The following is a 6,612-nucleotide window of genomic DNA, read 5'->3' as shown; positions in this document are numbered from 1 at the left end:
GATAACTACCCAAAACACAATAAAGTTAGGGTAGAAAAATAACTCACCTAGATACATAAGCAACTAGGTATCCGAGTTGGAATACGTACAAAAGCAAAAGGAACATAGTCCAAAATTACGGGCAAAAAACAAAGGCAAATGCTACCTTCACAGCACATGATATTATCCAAAAGATCAAAAGATCCTTATAAAACCATGGATAAAAGCATAAAAGCTCCTCGAATCCATAACAACCATAGTTGATCATAAAAATCAATGCATACCATCTAATGGTCATTAATCATGCCAAAAGAAGCATTAAAATTGGTGGCCAACTCATCAATCCGGAGTATATGAACGTAGTGTCGTTCAAACAAAACTCCAAAGTAAGCAAGTGAAACACATGTGTGTAACACTCATTTAAAAACCCTTAGATACAAGTGATCTAGGAAGAACTTGATGAGTCCATATAAAACTTGGAAAACATCCAATAAAATCCACCAAAACAAACCGATCAACTAACCCATGATAGAATTTATCTTAGGCTTAAGAAATTAAGCACAAACCACACTTAAACAAGTGCAAAATAAATTATCATGGAAAAGTGTCAAAGGTGAGACACACTTTGAACGCAGATTCTAGCCATCAAAAGTATGGAACATGTCCAAAAAGAAAGGATAAACAATGGCAAAAAATCATGAAATGCCCATGATGTTGTTGAATGGTTGACTTGGAAGATGGTAGATGATGGAAAGCAAAGGCTTTTTGTGGAGGTGAAGATCAATGATGTTTGACAGGAGCAATGCATACGCATGCCAAACAGTCAAAGGTACTCGCAAAACACGTTGTGTGTTGGGATTCAATCGTAAAGACCCTACACAAGTTCTGTTTTGAATTTTGTCATGCTTTTGTTCCTTCTGTGTTGTGAATCTTGGGACAAGTGCATCAATCTAAGCCATGTACAACCATGGAAATTGCATAAGCTAGAGCCTGATAGAGAGGACAATAATATAGTAGTTGTGGAGCAGGATGACATTGTCTACTCGAAGCAACATGACCACTTAGCGGATATATTGGAGGTTGGAGACCACCTGGCAGTGCTAAAGTCTCCTACGAACAAAGACAATGAGGATTACTACATTGTGCTATGCAAACAAGACAAGATAGTCCTCTCAGAGCAAGTGGAGGATGGCTGGGGTAATGTTTTGAACATTGGAGATGCAGTGGTGTATGGTATCTATTATGCTAAATTGCCACAATGTAAAAATAGTTATGCCTTACTAAGGGAAGCACCTACAGCTAATGTTACATGGCTGATGCAATAATGTTACAAGCAAAGCACAAGGCAAAAGGGTACACGACAGTTTATCGTGTCCCTCTCTGAAGGTGCATGAACACATACTAGGTAATGTCTCACTCCTTAATTCCTACGTAACGCTGAAGAAGGCCGATTGAGGGACAAGATTGGCAAGCTAACTGCCTATATGGTTGACCTACTCAACCACATCAAAGAGCTTAGGAATATTAGCAAGCGGCGGTTTTCTTGCATGAGAGTGAACTAGGACACTTTGACCCCTTGTAATAGTTAACAACTAATGGTCTCGTGTACGGTTTCAACTTGTTTTGCTAATATTATATCCTTCTCCGCGTTTTAAAAAATGGCTTTATGGTTTTTCTAGTAGTGTGTTAGTCACTTTTCTAGTCATGATATTGTGTTCTATCTCTGGATAGTACAATGTTGGTCATAGTTTTGTTTGCTATCTTTGGACTCATGTTGGTACTGTGCCATTATAGTGTTAGTATTGTCTTGGTACTATTTAGTCTCATGTTAGTACTATGCCATTACAGTGTTAGTCCTATGTTAGTACTATGCTAGTCTTTAATCAACAAGAACTTTAATCAACAACATCACTTAGAGAAATTAATTGTTGTCCTAGTTAATTAATTGTGCTATCTCTGAACAGTATTGACTTAGTACTATGTTAGTACTATGCTAGATCTATGCTAGTACTATGTTAGTATTGTGTTAGTACTATCTTAGTACTATTTTAGTCACATGTTAGTACTCTGCCATTACAGTGTTAGTCCTATGTTAGTACTATGTTAGTCTTTAATCAACTTTTTTTTTTGTAAAATAAAACTTAAATTATAAAAGAAGATTTACAGAGATATCCAAAAAGTTACAAAAAGACCCAAGACTATTAGATGAAAACCAAAGGCTAATATAACAAGTTAAAGAGAACTTTAATTATTAGGGAGCTCATACAACAGGTGGTTTTGAGAGCAAAAACATGCATTGTTATATACAGGCTATCGCATTGAAATTGATTTATAGTATATCTGACTACTATAAAGGCCAAACCTAATCACATAACCCTACTCAGTCACCAATTCGCATATGCATGAAAGGGGTTCTTTTCTAAAATGGCTGTAGCCAGATCGGGTGGCAACATCCGAATTCTATCTTGAGCGGCTAGCCAGCTTGTTGGTAATGGATTAGCTCCAATGAACTTCACGGCGGCAGACTCGATGTTTTCTAGCTCGGCATATTCAGTCTCAATTACCTTTAGTAGCACATGGAGGGGGTTTGTATTCCGTTGCCTTGCCCACAACTCGAACATATGTCCTTCGTAAGGAAATTTATATGAGAACTCCAGGACAGTGCCCTTAAATTTATATAGCCTCTGCAAGTAAGGCAATAGCATCTCGAGCAACTCTTCATCCTTGGCATCACCTTCATATGTTGAGACACAACAAGTTGTCCCTATTAGATTCAAACATCCCTTATCTGGCGTGTCGTCGACGAGCAAGGTATGTATGGGGTTCAATTGTATGCCCCTGTCAAGATGCAAGTTGAACGGCTTTAGGAATAGGAGATCCTTAGTCCGCTTGGGGATGGCATATGCCTGGCTGCTGCTCACACTTGTCTTGCGAGAAGTGGAATTTGAATTTGAAGTCTGAACCCACAACAGCCAGCTTTCAATCGGCATCAGATTTTTGGGGGCCATGCTACTCCAGGTTCCTACATATCATAAACGGGGCCCCAATTCGGCAAGGAACTGAATCAGTCTGGGCCTTAGCGACACCATGTGCTTGATCACTCTATGAAGTTGAAGTTTTGCTGCAACATGGGGTGGAGCTTGTTGGAACCATCTTTTGACCATGACTTCGTTAACATAAAAAATAAGCAGACGTTTTGGAGGAACTGCTATTGTGCATTCACCTAACACACAAAAGAGGTACTTCTCAAAATTTTAAAGTACTCAGATAAATGACAAGGTACTAAAATAATGAACTCAAGACCAACTTAAAAAAAATACACAACAAATTGATGCACTCTGCTCAAGGTAGAAACAAAAGTGTATTTCAAAAAGTGCAGCGCATCCCCAAAAAGGCAAAACAAAGGGGCAACACAATAGTATGCTCATTTTGAGCTGGATCTGGTTTTGGTTAAGTGTATAGGGTTACAACCCTTACGGGTAGGAAGGCTACAAGCTTTCCTTTTCTTGAACCCCACAGGGAGGACTAAGCTAGATAGTTTTAGATTGTTACCATCAATGTCAGACATAGCCTCCTCATGCTCCTGGGAAATGAGCTTGGTGGATGGACCGCCCTCCTCATGGTCCTGGGCAGTGGCCTCCTCATGCTCCTGGGCAGTGACCTTGGTGGATGCAGCAGCCTCCTCATGCTACTGGGGGCTTTGGCCTTGGTGGATGTAGAAGCCTCCTCATGCTACTGGGGGCTTTGGCCTTGGTGGATGTAGAAGCCTCCTCATGCTACTGGGCAAGCAATGGCCTTGCTGGATGTGCCACCTCAAGGTCTTTGGCACCACTGTTCTTCTTTGGCATGCTCTCATCACTAGCTTTACTCTCTTTTTCTCCCCCCAACCATTGCCTTTTTCTTGACTTCACTGCTGCTGGCTATCTCTTCCAGGTTCAGCTTCTTGGCATCTTCAGAATCCAATGCGTTCACCTCAGCTTTTTTCTCATCATTTGGATCACCCACAACATAGCCCCATCAAAATTAGATTAGAGCTAAAAATGTGACATAGCAAAAATCAACACATAGAGACTAGCAGGTAATAATTATGACTACAAAGGAGACCAATCTTCAAGATTGTAACAACAATATAATATGTAAACCAATTGTGCCATACCTTGGAGATGCGCTTTCTACCTTTGTATAACACCCATTGTGCATTTCTTTTTTTAGAAATGGAAGTCCCTGCGCTCGAGACACGCCCTCCACAACGTCAATGTTAGTTGGACCTGAGTCACAATTAAAATGTAATACGTAAACCAGCATGCCAATTAAAATGCATTATGTAAACCATCATGTCAATGTATTATGTAAACCAGCATGCCAATTAGAATGTATTATGTAAACCAGCATGCCAATTAGAATGTATTATCTAAAGTGCCTACCTTCACAATTTGCTACCCCTTCTGGAAGAGGAGCTACATCACTTGAATCCTTGTTTGGGCATACTTGATTATTCTGCTCAGAGCTTAGATGCTCTTTTTGGTGGAGGGCTTTCTTGTTGCATTCATCTTCATTGTATGAGTCTCTTGCATCCTCTGTGGATTCCAAGTGCAGGCTGCTTTGACCTCCTTTCTCCTCCTCCCCACCATCTAGGTGGTTGGCATCAAAGGCAGGTGGCACCATGTGAATTACCTTGCCAGATGAGCCTTGTGCAGACCCATGCACACCTATACTGACATCTCCCTCATGCTGCTTTGAGCGAATGTTTCCGGGCATTTTATATTCAGCACATTCAGAAGTGCATGTTGCACCTACAACATGGACTAGCAGTACGAACACAACAATGTGTTAGTACTGAACTAGCTCTTCACGACAAGCTAAAAAACATAGTGCTAACACAGTACTAATATAGTACTAATGACAACCACATATAGTACTAATATAAGATAGTACTAAGTAAGCACTATGATAGTAGTACTGAATAGTAATAACATAGTGTTAAAACCCTAAGATCTCTCTAGATAATTGTTATGCATAAACATGCATAAATCAAGCATAAACTCATCCACCCGCGAGCCCAAGGGACGCACACATGAATTATAATGAAGTACATCATACCTTTACCTTGATGTCCCATATCATCAAGAGGTATAACTCCAATCCATCAGCATGTAGCTTTAGTGTGAAATGATAGGTGAGTAGTTATGATCCTCTACACAAAAGAGAATAACATAACCTAGCCTCAAGATAACATCAAGAGACCATAGCCTAAGCCCCAAGATAACATAGCCTTGGCCTCCCCTTGAGTGTGCCCCGTGCCCCTATTATATAGGAGGGCCCTTAAGTGACTCTTGACTCTTCATTTCCCATGTGTGACCCTTGGATGCCTGACCCTAACCTTAACCCTAAAGGTTACTTCTAACCCATGCTCCACTAGAGCTTGTTCCCATGCTCCCATGCTCACAAGCCTAATGTGGGTTAGCCTCCTAGTATATGCACACATAATGTGCATATAACATACTTCCCCTCTCTCAAAGCATTGCACTCTTGCAATGAAAAGAAGGAGAACTGCGCTGAACAATCTCAACCGACTTCCAAGTTGAATCCTCTATTTCCCTATCTTTCCATCTAATTTTAACCTCAAGGATTAGTCAACTACAAAGTTTCCTTTCCTTGAATTCAAGTACCTTATCAGGTTCATGGGGAATCTAGGATAATTGTTCGACTTCAACGAGTTCTTGAGGAGTAACTGTGTTATCCTCACCTCCCAATTTTCCTTTCAATATATTGATATAAAAGACTAGATGAACTCTAACATGTGGAGGTAGTTTAAGTTCATACGCAACCGTGCCAATTCGATGTATAACTCGAAATGGACCACAATATCTAGGAGATAAATTTGAGCATTTTCCTTTTGACAAAGTCTGAAAATCTTTAGGAACTTTTAAATAAACCAACGCTCCTGGTTCAAAAGACCAAATTTAGCGTCCTCTATCAGCATAGAACCGTGCCCTATCCTGAGCACTCCTTATAGAATCCCGAGTTTCGGTCAGCATTTCCTGCATATCACGCAAGAAATCCCTCGATGCATCAAGCTCGATGTCCTTAAGACTGACATCAATAGGTGCCCTGGGTTAATACCCATACATAAGCATGAACGGACTAAAACCAATAGCCGTATGTTTAAAACTATTATAGGCAAATTCCATCATTGGAAGATATTTTTCCCAATTTGATGCTTTTCCAGAGACATATGCACGAAGCATATCCTCTACAATCTGATTCATATGCTTTGTTTGCCCATCAGACTGCGAATGATCAAAGCAATTCATCCTCACAGTAGTTTCCTCGTTGTAAATCGTTCGGAATAAAGTAGGAAAACATGGCATTATAACAACAAGAACCAGGTATCCATCGGCAACCTGATGTACCCACATCTGCTCATAGAATTATCAGCATCCCGAGTTACCCATATCTACATAGAGAGTCATCAATGTCTCGATGAGTCACATATGTCCATCCGTAAACCATCAGGTTGATTGTATAAATCACCTAAAGTACAAAAGTAGAGAAATAAATGCCAACAAAGGAAAATTTTAAATTTCCTTAATCCGAACACAACAAGATAAACTTGTTGAACTCTAAAGAAAG

The sequence above is a fragment of the Cibotium barometz genome, chromosome 7 (assembly GCF_041138505.1).
Source record: "Cibotium barometz isolate CiBa-2024 chromosome 7, ASM4113850v1, whole genome shotgun sequence".
Classification (NCBI taxonomy): domain Eukaryota; kingdom Viridiplantae; phylum Streptophyta; class Polypodiopsida; order Cyatheales; family Cibotiaceae; genus Cibotium; species Cibotium barometz.
This window is presented reverse-complemented; position numbering follows the sequence as displayed.